This window comes from Protopterus annectens, chromosome 2.part1, assembly GCF_019279795.1.
Source record: "Protopterus annectens isolate FY-2018-M chromosome 2.part1, PAN1.0, whole genome shotgun sequence".
Lineage (NCBI taxonomy): Eukaryota > Metazoa > Chordata > Ceratodontiformes > Protopteridae > Protopterus > Protopterus annectens.
Window position 1 is genome coordinate 1,955,334,525 of NC_056729.1, and position 17,500 is coordinate 1,955,352,024.

Genomic DNA, 17,500 nt, shown 5'->3' on the forward strand with positions numbered 1-17,500 from the left:
AATAAGTAATTTGAGTTTGTTAAAAGCATTTAGGCATACTGCATTTCTTCATATTATTTAAGGTGTTTTTCATTTGTACTTCTCTAGATTAAGTAACATGCTATGCATTCTAAGATGTACTTTGAACAAGGGCTGTCTGAACATCATTAACTGACATTTGTGGTCTGTTTCTACTTAAATGTCTTCAAAATAGATAATCAGAGAGTATTTCACATCAGTAAAGTATTTGTAATCATCCCTTTTCTATGTGAGAATATGTTGTGTGTATTTGTAAATGCTGATGCTGTATATGTAGGCAGTCACTTCCCTTGCAGAATTACACCATTTTAAGCACTCTAATTGACATTTACAATGCAACTGGATTATTCACATAGTATTATTTAACACTGGTGTACTGTAAATATTTTTTATTTGAAAATTTTAAAATTCTTCCTGTTTATAGGCCCATTCCTGGGCTACTTCAAATTCTTACAGCTTCCTTAGAGGCAAAGTTATTGCTGGAATATTAGGTACAAACTTTATAAAATACTATATCATTCCTAAAATACTCTGCATTGTTTGCTTGTCTTCTAGCCGTATGATTTTTCAATGGTTCTGACTTTACTCTGCATTAGTCTTCAGTCTATCTGACATTTAGACTTGCCATTATTTTAATTGCTGTATTAATTCACTTGGCAGCCATATTAGACTCATGTCATACTGTTTATCGGTTTGCCCCTACACTAAAAGATCAATATTTATACTTACAACAGTTCACAAGCCTTCAATTACTTATGCAAATACCTCTGCTGTTGATGAAGTACCAAATGGAAGTCTAAGGAACTTGCACCTTTCCAATTAGGTGTTAAATATAGACAGTCTGGAGCTTTGCTGATCTAGCTTTAGCCAAGAAAAACACTGGCCTCTAGCACTAAAAAAAAAAAAATAACATTTGATATTATTGAGACAATTTCTTTAGCTTTAAGGAAAGAGTAATTTCATCTTTTAACCACGTTAATCAGATCTTGTGGATCAACACAAAGGATTACCGTGGCTTTTTTCATGACAGTATTCGTAAGATTCACCCACTTCATTGGCAGCAGTTGCTTCCAGTGACACACTTGCTTTCCACTGTTTTTATTATTTTTTGTTCTGTTCCTTAAAGCTACTTGTACCTTCCTTGAAGTACGTTAATTGGTATAATATTAGGATTTATTGTATGTACTATTTATTATTTTTATTTTACGTTTGTTGACCAGGAGAGTCTGACTGGATACATGTCCATTTTATAGCGGAGGCCCGGGGAGAAAAGCTCCACAAGTCAATTACAAGCAATTATAAGGAGTATAACAGCAGCAATCATATTTACATAGACAGTACATAAGCATGAAAATTAAAATTAGAAACATAGAATAAAAAAAAATCTTTACAGTTTTTTACAGTTAGAATGAGCCAATACATAAGTAAGAATTACAGAATAAGATACAAAGGTGAGAGCTGCATCTTGAAAGTTGCATCTTTTACAATTTTATACAGTTAGATTGTGTACAAGTTTTACGTAGTCAGGTTGATAGTAGTAGATAAAACGATAGAGTTGAGTGGTAAGATATATAGACTAGGTACAAAAGGAAGTGTAAAGATGGAGAAAGAAAAGAAAATTACAAAAAAAAAAAAAAAACAAAAACAAAAAAGACTGTGGCTAGCAGTGTTTTTGGTGCCCTTGTATGTAGCAGTACTAACTGAGAGGCCAGGTGTAGAGGTGACACTGTGAGGAAGCTAGAAATTAAAAAAAAGCTGAAGTTCCTCTTAGCTGTATTCTGAAACAGAGACCAGGAGATTAGACAAGAGGGTGGATATGGTTGGAGAGGTTAGCCTGGGGGAGAACATAAACGCATCCATGTGAGTTTTAGGTGTTCTTTGTGTAGTCGTTTAAATGTAACCTTTGAGTCTGTTGAGGTAATAGCAGAGGTAGGGAGTTGCAAGTTTTATCTTTATAATTAGGGAAGAGGGAGTCCCCTGCTGTGTTTTTGCTCTTGCTGACCTTGATTAGCTTTTTATCAGTAGAGCGTAGTTGTCTAGGGTGAGTTTGTAGTTTTAGTAGGCTGGCCAGTGCTGGAGTTTTATCTGGAAGTAGTAGTAGTTTGTGTGCAAAGGAAAACTGATGCAAGGATAGGAGATTAAGAAATTCAAGCCAGTCAAGTTGTTTTAGGGAATGGCAGTGGTGGGATTGGTAGGGGGCACCGGTAACAAATTTGGCAAGTTGATTGTAGCAGGTGTTGAGCTTGGTAATTTCTGTTTTGGGTAGGTTGGTGAAAATGGCGTAGAATAGAGTAGAGAGGAGGTGAGTTTGAGCAATTGTTGTCCCAGCAGTTTGGGTTAGAAATGGTTTATTTTTATATAGACTGCCCAGTTTTTGTGAATGTTTCTAATGGTTTGATTTATATGCAGATTAAATTTAAGATTATTATCAATGCTCAATCCAACAGTTTAGTATGATTGTCTGGGGAGATAATAGTCCCATCCCTGGACACAATATTAAATGGGCTGGGTATTGTGGTTGATTTGTTTGGACTAAATAGCAGAAGATTGTTTTTTTGGGGATTCAGTATTAGGTTTTTGATAAGAAACCATGTTTCAGTAGTTTGAAAGACTTTTTGGGTGATGGAGAGGAGTTCACAAGTTTTACACTCTCAATGTTTTTTCACCATTTCTGCTTCTCAAAAACCACACAACCCTCCAAATAAGGAGAATTTGGTTCTTTCCATGCTATGATTTGAATAAGGATGTTGTACGTTTTACTTTCACTTTCAAATTGCAGCAGTTTTTGATATGCTAACAGTGTACACATAGATGTGTGTTTAGTACATCTGTGCCACAGTGCTTTAAATTTTTTTTCTTCTAATTTAAGTTCAAAATTTTGCAAATTTACTCTCAGCACATCTTTCAAGCAATCAGTCTTACATTTTTGGATAAACGTTTTCTAAGGCATTTTCAGTCTTGTTTATATCAACTCTCTTCACCTCCATAATACAAATAAACAACATTTTCATGTTCCTGTTCAACAGCATGCAGATTCATTCAAGCACACATCTTGCTTTTATTCATATTAGAAAGTATGCCCTTTTCTTAGACATATTCTACAAAATTGATTAACACCCTATCAACTATTTCTTTCATGTCTGGCCATACCAAGTGTACAAGGCTTGAATTTTGTCTCCATTACTGTTATAATCAATTGTCTCATAGTTCTGTTTTTCATGTCATTTACTTCTGCATCACTTTCTTGTTGAAGTTTTCATTTTAGCCTTCTTATCTGACTCAGATTTTATAATACACACATCCATTTTCTTAGTTAATTCTTTAAATGTATAGTGGTGATTTCACCTACTGTGCATATGTCCACAGCTTTCAATAACGTCATTTTCTGTTAATAGCCTGCCCATTGTTCAATCATTTTTATATCACAAATTATGCTTTCTCTTATTAAAGAATCATACAGCTCACCAACGTTATAGTCATTAGCTCTGCTCTTTAGCTCTGTAACAAAAAGATTCTTAAGTCTGCAAAGTAGCTTGAGGGTTTGTAAAAAAATAAGTGGCTAGTAAATGCCATGATATTTCAGGGCTCAGCTAATTACTGGACTTGTCTTTTATTCCTACTATTTTACCTTTTTCATCTTCGAGAAGAGTAAAACATTAAACACCTTCAAGGCTTCTTCCCATCAACATGCAGGAATGTAGTACACTGTACCTTTTCAGGCTTCTTAGATAAACACTCATTGTGAAAAATAAAATAAATCAAATGTCTGGCTCCAGAGCTGTTCGTTTTCTGTTGAATTTCCTTGAAGTGAAAGAATTCCTAGTGCTTGCAATTAGGACATTTTTTCTACTGCACAGTATACTTTTGTTTTCCATATACATAGGGTCTTTAAGAGAAATATGCTTTCCTACGTCTGCATATGTTCTTCTCCAGCTCTGGAATTATTTCTTTGCTCAAGAATGTGGGTCAGAGGCCTACAATCAGTGAGAATGCTTGTGTATCACTCTAATTCAATTAAAAAGTCAATAAAACAACATGTTCTGCATCAATATGAATTTTCTAAGCAATAAGACTTATTAAACTCTAATGTCTGATGCTATTGACAGACTATAATCCTTAACTGATTTATGAGAAAATTATAACTTGTATGATGGACAGCTCAAAAATATGAGACAAAATCAGGGACATTCTGCACAGTCAGGCACAATTGACAGCTATGCAAGGAACGAATGCTGTCTGAATTGAGGATGCATAAAACATCTAAGACCAAAACTGAAATGACTTTGTGTAACTGTCTGTAGTTGCTAGACAGATATGCAGACTTGTATATTAGTATTAAGGAACCAATGCAATAATTTTTAACACACTCTGACTTTTTGGGGATTAAAGGAATTTTGAAGGTGACCTTTAAAAATATATATATTTTTATAATTGGTAAAAAGTATAATTTAAGTGCATGTTGGTTTAAGATACCTGCAAGTTTTAATCTTAGAAAGAAATGGCAACAGAATAATACATCTTCTTTTGCGGAGGGCTCAGATTTTGTTGACTTTTTCTTCAGGTAACGATGTATGTTATGTGTCCAGTCCAAGAACTAAAATTGAGTTTAGAAATATCTTTGGTTGTTCATGTTTGAATTTTCACTGCACATGGTTTTATAAAGGGCCACATAAATGTGATTGAAGCTTATTATCCTGGCATATACAGAGAAAGTGTACTTATATTGCCACTGGAAGTGGTTAAGGGTCCAACGCCTTTGCAGAAAAAAAAAAATACAAGTAACCTGCTGTCACTGTGAGCCATGAATGGTAAATTTTGGATTTTAACATGTCAAGCAGATTTGCTCAAGAAGGCCTAGGTTCTTTATGTTATTGAGCTGCCAGTGAAATCTTGTTCTATTAGTAAGTACACAAAATTCCTGTGTTTTCTTTTTCTTCCTTATGTTTATTTTTTACTAAAAAGAGTAATGCAGACAGTATGCTGATTTAATACTACATCCAGAATGTTGACACACAGCATTTGCACTGTTTTCAAAACAACCTTGTAGTGTTGAGAGGAAACAGTTGTTAGATTACAAACACAGTACTTTGTTGAAGCAAGCCTTACAAAAGTGGTAATTTCAGCTGTAGTTCTTTCAGGGCTCTGTGTAAATGAAGATCTGTAACTTTTCCTACTGTGCATTTCTGCTGGTTTGATTTGCGGATAATCAGGCTGAGCTGAACTGTGGTAGGAACCTGTAGTCGACAGTAAGATGTATTAAGCTATGAGCACATTACATTCTGCAGGCATTACTTTTATCCCAACAGCCATCACTTGCATACTGTATCACTCTGACAAAGTCATTTAACTATACAAAAGTTCTCAGGCCACTTGAAATGGACTTCTACCTAATGAATCTTACACAGCCGGGAAAGACAATGGTAATAATATTATAAAGAAAAGTAAATATACATTACGTATACATCTTTTTTGCTGAGGATCAAAAATATAGCAGAAATAAAACATAATCTGCCCTGGACTTTTAAGAAAATATACTTTTAATCTGTAGTTTGAGAATAGAGATTCTTGGAACTAATAGGCATATCAGCTGCAGGCATTTAGTATCAATGATTATGTTTCATTTAATGGACACACGATTAAGCAAATATAACATGCCTAAAATGTTGGGAGGTCCCAAATGAAATCACCAACACTCCCAACCTGGAGTAAAGGGAGAAAATGAGAAAAAACAATAAATGTCCTCTTCACCCCTCCTCTCAATCTAAAATTGATTAAACTAGCATGTTGACCTTCCATTTAATGCACTCTGAGCCTTATTTAATTGGAGGTGGAAGATCAGTAGGTTTCCCTAGTTGCAGGATTAGTAACTATGGAAACTAAGTAGTGTCAGAACAGCGGTGATGAACTGTAGGGTACATCTGATCATTCTTGTAATACATGAAAATCATTTATACTTTCTGTATAGCCACACAATAACCTTCTTAAATGTTTTTGTTACCTGAAAAACTGTGTGGCTGTTTACCTTGTGTCTGGGTTAAACAAATGAATATGTCCTAAATGAATATAAACCATGGAAGGCACACACATTTTCGGAAATAGAGTAAAACATTATAGAGACACATCAGCTGTGCTAAATGTTTATCTTATTTAGAATAAATAAAACAACAAAGTTAAATATATTATTTTTAGAGGATGTTAACCCCCCACTTCCCCATTGGAGGGGTTGTGCTCCCTGTACCCTCTACTTTTTTATAATCAAGCCAAAGCTTATTGCAACTCTGGCAAAATGGGCATTTTCCCAGCATTTTGATCCCACAGAAAATCTGCACTACATACTCCTCAACTTCCCAGCACAGGAAATCTGGACACAGCCAGAATAATAGTAGGACAAAGACCCAAAAATAGGGACAGATTTTAAATATTGCTTATAGAAACTTAGAAAGTTGCTAGAATAAACGGTGTTGTATTAGCATGAATTATCTGAAGGATAAGAAGTCTGAAACTCAAATGCCTGTCATTATGTAATGACTTTAGTCCTTAATGATTTATAAGAAAACCACACATTTTGTGAGGAATAGACCTAAAATATGGGTCAAAATTCTGGACATTCTACGAAAATTTGGACAGTTGAGAGGTATGTGAGACATCGGCAATACTATTTATCTAGAGGGGATTGTTGTGTGTTGACCATGAACATGAATGACAAATAGCAACAAAATATTGCAGACACTGAGCGGCTATGTCTTCTGGGAAAATGAAAAACATGGTTTTGTCACATAGCAAAAAATGTTCACCACACATAAAGCTACAGTTGCTCATAAATTACAGTGTGTTAACAATTCTAAACTGATGTGGTGGTGCTGCGGTAGCGTTGTTGCCTCACAGTAAGATGTTGTCCTGTTCAATTCTCAGCTAAAGCGTCTTCTGTGTGGAGACATGCGTGAATGGGCATACCTACGTTGAAGGTTGTGTGTCAGGGCTGGCAACTCGGTACGTAAAAATCTACTGCCAATCATTAGCGGACCGGAGTTCCGCTGTGGCGACCCCTAACCGGGAAAAGCCGAAAGATACAACAACAACAACTGATCATCTTCTAAACAGTGACTGCTTGCGCGAGTATTTTCTAACTCAGGCTTAGAAGCATCTTAACAAAGTTCCCAGAAGTATAGTTACATAGTCTCTGAAAATTTATAGAGGTTAAGATGATCTGGAAGACAGCAATAATTGATAAACCAAAGAATGGATAAGAAATTTCTAGTATGGAAAAAAATTACCTAAATTGTTTCCAACCTGGTATTTTCCTTTTGTGTCCCTGGATACCATATCCGTTCTGGAAATAGAAAAAAATCACTGATTGAAGAATATTTTCATGTTTTTTTTTTTTTTTTATAGTTTGATAGCTTAATAAATTTTCATGTTTCCCCTAAATGAAACATACTCTCTTTAACCCGTGTTACAGTCCATTCTAAATCTACATGCTCATTGTTTATACCTGCTGTTGGTACTGAGTGTCTGAGTGATGGAACTTATGGTACCGCACATTTATTGATATATATATATATATATATATATATATATATATATATATATACAGTTGTACTTCATATGATGTTAATAAAAATGCTTCTTTGTTTGAAATTGTACAAGTTAAATAGTATCTTATCCTAGTAATGTTTATATGGCCTAGGCAGTAACTCATCTCAGTTACTATGCATGATTAGTATTGTTTTATACCATCAAGGCATTTCAAATACATACTCATACCTACATTTGCTGGGGGTCACCATTGTAGTGTCAAACTGATCAGAGAGTCTAAATCACTACAGATTGCTAAGAGGTGACCTGTGTCTGTCGTATAAGTGATCCTCCGACCCATTCTGCAACTCAACAGAACGGTTTGGAGGGACAGGTATACCTACCAGGGGATACTGCTGCTATGGTACAGACTCCCCACCCACATAAAACAAAGTTTATTACTGTCCATATTCAAGCACAAGCAATCTATGGATGGGAAACAGAAAATTCACCGTAGGATTGCCTCCTGTACTACCGAAGGACAGAGGCAGCTCCTAAACGCTTTATCCCATGCATGGTTCCCTCAAATAATCTATGTCATGATCCCAGTTATTAGGGATAATATATAATTATTGACCATGTGATGGGTAAGGCCAATATATAACCAAATGTAATGGGTTATTTCAAGCACAAAAATGTAAAATGGCCAGACTTAAAATGTGCTGCAAGGGCAGCTAGCCTAGTACTTATCTATGAATCTATAAACTGGGGAATAAATGAAATATTTAACCATGCCAGATGTAAAACAATGTACCACAGCATAAAAAAGTAATGTCAGTTAGCAGAGAGGGTTAAGGCTATAAGCTTTTAACAAGCTGCTTCCTGCAATCTCGGGTTTTATTCCCTCAGCCTCCATTTGTCTGGTGTGGGACTCTGAGTAACTCAGTTAACCAGGCAGTGCTGTTGGGAAATTATATAAGGCATTTCAGTGGTTCCCTGTGCCTGGACGGAGTACCTAGTAACTGTGTATCAACTGTGCTAAGAAAAAAAGCATACTTTGCATATTATTAAAGAAGAAAAATGCTTAGAAGTTATAATACATTACTTAGTTGTGAAATCACATCAAAGAAACTTTGAGAAGTACCTTGCTACATTAACATAAACCTCAATGCACCTAAAGAAGAAGAAAAAAAATCTAGAGTTGTCTGTGTGTACAAGTGTATACACTGATGCAGGTGGCATGTGTGTGGGATGTCTGTAAGGATCTTAAATGGCACCCTAAATGGAACACTGTACTCCTGCTTATGGATAAGAGGCCTAACAGTAATAAAAATATAATGCATGCAAGGCATTGGAGAAAAATCTGGTCCGCTGTAGTAAACTGTCACAAAAGGGGATGGCTAGATAACAGCATCAACACTTATTAACAAAAAGAAGCAGACATTTCATGCCAATGGCCTTATTTAAAGTTAACAATGCAGAGGAAATGTGTGAGCTTATCTAACAGCTGCATGTCCCTTTGCTAAAACAATACAGTGTTCTGGCATAGTCATCTGAGGCAGCAGAAAATAAACTACTGCTGATACATTACCTTTATATCGTGTCTAATCAGTTGTAAATACAAAATAGCAATAAAGTAAAGTTAGATGAAAAATATATAAATAGCTATGCTATGTTACTGTCACGACTGCTTCTATTTCTACTGCCAATAATAAATAGTTTACAGTTATCAATGATTTTTAGGAAAGTACAAAGCTAACCTTAAATTAACTGCCCATATGGTCATCCTCTTGCAGTCTACACATACATTTGGTATCAGCTGTAGAGTTCCAAGATAAATGTTATCCCATATGTCACTAAAAATACAATGGGCGTCCTCTCTCAGGATTCTGCTAACCTAACGCCTTTGTTGTGCTCTGGTTATGGATACATCTGCCCTGCTCTGCGGTTCACATGTAAAAAGGTAAATGACTCTGTCCAGCACAGAAGTCAGAGCAGGTACTAATACTGCAATAGACTGACTACAGAAACAAGTATCTGATAAGATGCAAAATAAACAAAATAACAATCTGATGGAAAACTCTCACAAAAATGGATGCATAGCTTATATCCAGTAGAACAAACCAACCTGTCCATTAGCTTATCCCATGTCCCTCACACAGTTTGCTTGTCACTGACTGTCCCCAGTTACTTAATCTGTTTACTTTCAGGTGCTCTATGTTGTGAGACACCTTGCTGTCTAGTTGGCAGGTACAGGCTTTTCATAATGTACCAATCAATATTTCCAGGTCATAGGAAATCACATGTTTATAGTAATAGTATTAACAGTGTTGTCATTATACTAAACATCCTACAGACTCTAAGATGGGACCTGCGTCTGGCATGTAAGGCAACTTCCTACCTATTATTGATTGATTTACTGCACATCAGCAAGTCATATGGCATCAGAAGTACTTGGTCTAGGGATCTAAACCTCTTCTGAACTATCAAAAAAGCAGTTTGGAGAGACAGGTGTATCTTGCAGAGCATACCTGTGTTGTGGAACAGACTTCTCATACACATAAAACAAAGTTCATCCCTGTCCCTTTTCAAGCACAACTTGGATCTATGGATGGAAAACAGAACATTTACCTCAGGACTGCCCCTGTACTACTAATTTACAGAGGCAGCTTCTAAATGCTTTATCCCATGCATGGATCCCCTCATATTATCTACTGTATGATCCTAGTTATTCTCATTAGGGGTAATATATAATTATTGACCATTGGACGGGTAAGGCCAATCTATAACCAAATTGGACAGGTTATTTCAAGCACAATAAGGGAAATTAGCTTGACTTAAACTGGCCCACAAGGGCAGCTAACCTTGTACTTACTTATGAACCTGTCAACCTATCTGCAGAGATCCTTGAGCCCAGAAAACTAAAATCTGTCCCAGTTACCAGTTCTTCTACATCTATCTGCAAATAATTGATAGGCCTAAACAGGCTCCCCTACACAAGCTTGAAGTGAAATTGCTTGAGTGTCAGTAGCACAAAGAAAGAAAAAAAGATGAACGGCATAACAACAAGCAAGCTTTTCCACAGGATGTGTGCCAGCAATGATTCGCTTGTTTTGGGAGATTTCTTCCTTTTTTGAGTTGTTGTGACTGAGAATATAGTACATTTAGGTTTCAGTGGTGTAGAAGGCTTGCCCCATTGCAAAAAAAATAAATAATTGATTTTTTTTACCCTTCTGAGTTTTGTGCATTTTTTTTTTGTTGCTGTTTACGTCTGCCGGTTTTCAGGAAGGCTGCATTTCATAATAAAAGTGGCTAAATGACACAATTTAATTTTATTTGATATTGAGCACACACAATTCTGCATCTCTGCTTTCTGATTTCACCTCCATTAATAGGCTTTTCAACTCTTTCTCACTTTCAGCTATGGGGGAGGGGTATCAACTGCATTACTGAAGTTGTTTTCACATCTGATTTATCTAGCCCAGCATTTAGCGTGATACGTTCAGCACATAGATTAAATAACTTAGACATCCTTAACAAACGTCTTTCCTTTATTCACGATTTAACATTATCTCCCAGACTCTGCCACAACTTGTCATGAGAGAAAGGTTAGTTTGCTTTTGCTTTCTTGTATTTTGTATTACTGTATTGTCTTCTTCTGTTTTGTATACTGTGATTTGTTTTCCTTACACTTTGTTTTACTTGTATTCTGTTTTTAATTCCATATTAAAACTAGGAACAAGACCATAGCTGTGTCTCTTGTGAGTCACACAGAATGTTTTCCCCACCATACCACCCTGTTGCTATTGTGCTCTTAAACACAACTGTCTTTCTAGTTGCTCTGCTGAGGTGCATCATCTATGGGATGTTTTACAAAATTCCCTATGGCTCCAAGACCAATCTAAGTGCTTTTTCATTTATTTTAACATATTTTTATTGCATTTCGACTTGCCTATTGTTTTTATCTGTGCCTTATAGCTAATTTATCACATCTACATTGTTTTAAAGCAATTTACTGATGAACTGCATTTCATTACTGTTTAACTGTATTTCATTGCTATTTACTGCAATTCGTTACTGTTTAACTGCATTTTACTGCATTTCATTACTGTTTAACTCTATTTTTTCATACTGTGAGCCTGTTTTTGTGTGTAAGTGGTTAATCTTTGCTTTCCTGTGAGTTTTACTGTATTCTTAACCCTTAAATTGAGTAACATAGTCTCAATACAGGTTTACTGCATCCAGAGCTGTATGTTTTTGCTTTCTGTGTTCCTGCCAGCCATCTTGTGTTTGCCTTCTGTGTTTCTGGCAGCCATTTGTGTTGGTAGGGGTCTATCTTCTCTGCTTGTGAGAGTAGCAGGGCTGCCTGGACCTTGTCTGGCACAAGCTGATTGGTAAAAAGAGCAGGGGCTAGCAAGGTTGGCTAGATTTCTGTCTTACTAGAATCTTCTATTTTTTGTGGTATTTAAACCCTGCTTTTGAGCTGGTTTGGGCTTGTTTGCTCATTGCTCACCTCAGCTGCACTGTTTTTAACCTATTGCAAGGTATTCCAGTTACAGGTTTTCCCTTAGCAGCACTTGGGTGATCACCCAGTAGAACTCATCTTAGACCTTCCATCCTTTACACCCTTAGCTGTCTCTGGCCTCTCTCCCTCGGATTCTGAGAAATATGAATGGACAATTTCCTGTGGTTTCTCTTGCCAGTCTGGTTGATAGGGGCATCCTGAGACAGTGTAACAACTGCCTCATGTACACGGACAACCCTCTACTACTACCACCTAGGAACACAATTTGTGAGAGATGCAATTACATTAAGAACCTAGAGTTTATACTCTCTCCCTCACAAGCCAGTATATCTGGCACTGAGAAGGTTGTTAACACAAACACCATACCTCAAACACCACCCACAACTACACAACACACACCCACATATGCAGAGGTCCTCAACAAAAACATACCAAACCAAAAGAGATCTTTGAAGCAAAAACACATGCAAACTTCACAGCCCACCACACCACACATAGTCCACACGGTTTACCTTCATGTGTGCATTTTGCATATGGCCGAACAGCAAATGTTAGAAAGGATGTTTGCAAACGTCGAACGCAAAAAGGTTTGACTGTGCAATGAGCGAATGCACAGTGACATTTGCTCATTGCAGATGGCATTTTGGGGTGGAATGAACTATAGTGGGGATCGGAAAATGGTCCCTTTCCCCACTGTAGTGCGATCTTGAAGTTAGAATATTAAAGTGGGGGGTGTTGGGGCGCAGCCCCCCACATGGGGGGTGCAGGGGTGCTTGCCCCCCTGCTTTACACTTCATTACATTTTTTTTTACATTTATGTTCGAAAATCAGCGAATCTGCATTTCGATTTGCTGATTTTCGAACATTGGAAACTATCGTGGTTTTGTTTTACAATGTTACGATTCGCTCATATGAGCAATCTCACGAATGTGTTTTGCCTTTGTAAAGGTAAACCAGTCCACACACCTGTGTCTCACAGCCACTGAGGCCTAACCATAAACCCAACATATTAGTCATAGGAGACTCCATTGTGAGAAACACAGATGTGCCTCTCACCAGGCTGGATAAGGGGAAAGTCACAGTTAGTTGTCTGTCAGGTGCCAGAATCTGGCATATCACACATGCACTCAAGTCTCTCAACAACAGGTACTGTTATGACTCTGTCATAGTCCATGTTGGCGTGAATGAATTGAGACGTATCTCCCTGGACTATCTGAAGAGAGACATGATCAAGCTCTGTAAATATGTGTCCCAATTGGCGTATGTTTCTAGTGTCATTCCATGGAGATCCAGTACCTGACAGCCTGGGGAGACATGATCGACAGACCACAGAGATGGCCTGCATCTGTCTCCCTTGGGCTTCAGGCTTCTGGCAAAGGTGCTTGCCTCCCTCATAGTCCCTTTTTTAGGCAATGCCATGAGGTCAAAACTGCCACATGAAAAGTTCATCAAAATGCAAATTAAAGGTCATGCTGCTAAATGCTAGGAGTCGAAATATGAAACTGCACTCATTGCAAGCAATCTTAACTCTGGAAGATGCTGACATTTGTGAATCACAGAAACCTAGTTCAAAGCTGTGGAGATCACCCCAGCCATACCAGATTACTCATCCTTTCATACAGTCAGACACCAAACCATGGGCAGCAAAGCAAAAGGAGGTGGAGTTTCAAACAGCATGATGCACAGGAGACACTCTAGATACAGTTAACTATTGACAAGACCCATATTCAAATCGTAGCTAGCTATAGGCGCCAACTTTAACTCAAAATGCCCACTCCCCTTATCTGGACCTCTTCGAATCTATCAAGATTCAACCCTTTGCCCTGATCCTGGCTGAGTTTAACTATACAACCATAGACTGGAAGAACTACTCATGCCAAAACACAAATGCCCAGAGATTCCTTGATTTCGTCAATGCAAATGCCTTGATACAGCTGGTCGACACCTCAACAAGAAGTGATAATATCTTGGACATGGTATTAACCAACATGAGTAACCACTGCAGCATCCTTACAGTGTCATCCTCCCTGGTAAGATCCGACCACAAAGTGGTCACATTTGAAGTCACCATCTCCCTCGACATCTCCCCAGCTAAGGTCAAACAAAAAACTCCTCCATAGCTGATTACAACCTCCTGAGGGGAAAGTACAAACAGCTTTACAGCCCCTTCCCCCTCTGTAGGAACTGGCACAAACCTACATCAAAGTACTATACGAGTTTTAATATAGTAGCTGCATGGAATCAGGAATATGCAACAGAACAAAATCCTCCTCCTCAAGGAAGAGTAAACCTGTCTGGTGGGCATCTGCAGTAAATAAACTCTATAATAAAGGGAAGTAATTGCTGTCCAGGACCAAGAAGGAGCAGGTGCCTAATTAGAAGCAATTTCTCCTTAGCCTGAACAAGCAAGTAAGAGCACTAGTGAAATCTTCTAAAGGAAACTTTGAGTCCAAACTGGGCACATCTACTAAAGATAGTCATAAGACCTTCTTCACATATATCTGCAATCTCAAAGGAAGCACTCAGACTTGCTCAGAACTGGTGGTCAAGGACACCACATACACAAATGCCTTAGATATAGCCAACCTACTGGCAGACAGATTCAGTGAAAGCTTCACCCCTCTGTCCCCCATCAGTAAATCAGCACAGCCCCAGCACATGCCCCCTCCCCTTATCTCTGGGGTGAAAGTCATTATTGCCCTCTCAAAGGCAAAAAATACAGCCTCCATGGGACCCGATAACATCCCAGGCTGCATCCTACATGAACTCAGGCAGGAACTTGCAGCACCATTAGGCACCCTATTTAACCAAAGCCTGAGTACTGGCTTTGTCCCAGCCGAGTGGAGGACAGCCACTGTCATCCCTTTGCACAAAGGTAGAGCATCCATCGATCCAAGAAATTATAGAACTATCAAACTAACGAGCCTGATCTGCAAGGCCATGGAATGGATTATCATGGACCTCTTTAACAAAGACATTGGCACCCTCCAAACACTGTATCCCACACAGTTTGGTTTCATCAGGGGGGAGGTCATGCCTGTTAATCTTGATCAACTTCTTTGAGACAGTCAGCAAAGCTATGGATGAGGAGAAGATGGTGCACACCGCCTACCTTGACCTGGCCAAAGCCTTCAATAATATTCCTCACTTGGGTATAATAGATAAACTCTCTAAACTAGGCATCGATCTGTATGTTACCAGATGGGTAGCAAATTGGCTCACTGATAGAACCCACCTAGTCAAAATAAGGGAATCCACCTCAAGAAGTAGACCTGTAATGAGTGGCGTACCGCAGGGATCGTTCTTGAGGCCTCTGTTGTTTGGGATATTCTTTTCTGAGGTGCAGGCCAAAACCAGTGGGCTATAGCTGACCAAGTTTGCAGATGACTGCAAGCTGGGTGCTGTCATCAATTCCCCTAGTGATGTTGACATCCTCCAAGAGGGTCTCACCCAGATAAATGACTGGTGCCAAAACATTCATCATCATCCCCTTTGGGGAGAGTGATGTCCCCATGAATTATCACATTGATAACAAGGTGCTAAGCACGCAGTCAGTCATGAGGGACTTGGGAACCCAGGTTGATAGCAACCTGACTTTTCGCCACCATATTGCCTCCATTGTACAGAAGGCTTTCTACATGGCTCACCTAATTAGTAAGGGTATCTCATCCAGGGACAGGGAGATCATAACATCCCTGTATTCTTCCCTTATAAGACCCATTATTGAGTACAACGCTCCTTTCAGCATATACCTCGCAAAGCACATGCAGCAGCTGGGGAGACCACAGAGGTTCCTCACCAGGAGAATCCAGGGCATCAAACATCTACCCTACACAGATAGGCTAAAAGTCCTGTCCCTCTGCTCAGTCTCATACAGACTCCTCAGAGGTGACATTTGTCTGGCTTAAAAAGTAATCTCAGACCTCATTTTGATGGCACTGCTGCATATCCGCAAGTCAAGCTACACTCGCGTAACCCCCAAGCATGAACTCAACCTGGTCTTTGATATCGATAGGACTTGTTGGCAGGACAGATTTGTGTCCCAGAGACTCTCCCTTCTGTGGAATAGACTCCCTCTCCTCGTCAAGCAGAGTACCTCATTATGCCTTTTTTAAGCACAACCTGGATAATTTGATGGGGAACAGAAAAAACACCCCCAGGATTCCACCTCTGTCCCTGCTGGACAGGGGTATCAGGTGCTGACTTGATGGAACATGGGCTAAATTCTTGGCTAGGCTTGTAAGGGCCTCAGGGCCAATAGCCTAGTAACTTCCTGTGATCCTGTGATCCTATGATCATATTTGGTAGCCATTACTTCAATAATCTAAACCTAAAATAATAATATTTAAAAGGTTAATCCTAGAAATTACCTTTATAGATACAAACATTGACTCATTTATTTCATTTTGTTGACGGGGTAAGTTCTGCTGAGTCAGTGTCCCTTTTACAGAGGAGACCTGAGGTGTATTATTGCATATTGTGTGTTTTAGCACAACATTGCAAAACATACATACGTGCGACTGCAGTCTCGTCACAATGCTCAGAATGCCATATTGTACTAGAACAGTATTAAAAACCTAAAGTGGTATAGAATCCGTATTGATAACATTTACAACATTTGCATATTTAGAACAGCCACATTCGTGCTTTGTGTGCAGGATGACAAATACATAAATGCTCATTTCGGTTCATTCCAATAAGTATCTTCTAAAACATAGTGCTCTGATGAGCATTTTCCAACAAAGATTACATCTGAGGTGTTATTAGTGTGCTAACATAGCTACAAATTGAATTTAGAGATCTTCAGATATCATAGGATTATAGTAAAGACAAGACAACTGAGCCTAGTGGCCATTTATGTCTTGCCTGTACCCACTCTTAAATATCACATCCTTTTTCATGGAGGGCTATGTCTATTAATCCAGGTGTGAATTTGTGAATAACAATTTAGTTATCTAGTTGTTGTTTAAAGGCATATAAACTGTCACACTGCTTAATTTGAAGTTGAAGACTATTGCAGAGGTGGGAAGGTGTTGTGTAATTTAACTCTCTCTCCACCATGTTTTATTTATTTATTGATGTAGATTTAGACCTCTGGTCCTAGTATTAGTGCAGTTTTTTGATTTATGGAGATGCAAGAGATCGTGGACTACTGGGTCCCTAATGGCATGGAAGTTAAGGCAAACATCACCTCAGAAGAGTTTATAGGACACTGAATAAAGGGATAGTGCTTTCAGTCTTTTCTGGTAACTTAGGTTTCCTAAGCCAGTGATTATTTTATTTAAGAAGCTCTGTGGTCTTTCCCGTTGCTTGATATGTCTAGTGAGATACAGCTCCTAGGGTGCATTTTACTCTATGAGTGGCCTAATTAATGTAAAATATAAAAGGACAGTGATGTCTTTACATCTGGATGATATTCCATTTATGATCAGCTGTACTAAA

At 38.3% G+C, this 17,500-nt stretch overlaps 1 protein-coding gene across 1 annotated transcript in view; it reads left to right on the top strand.

Annotated features, from left to right (window-relative positions):
* Positions 1–17,500, top strand: part of DST (dystonin) — a 4,096,730-nt gene that overhangs the window by 198,292 nt on the left and 3,880,938 nt on the right. The window lies entirely within an intron of this gene.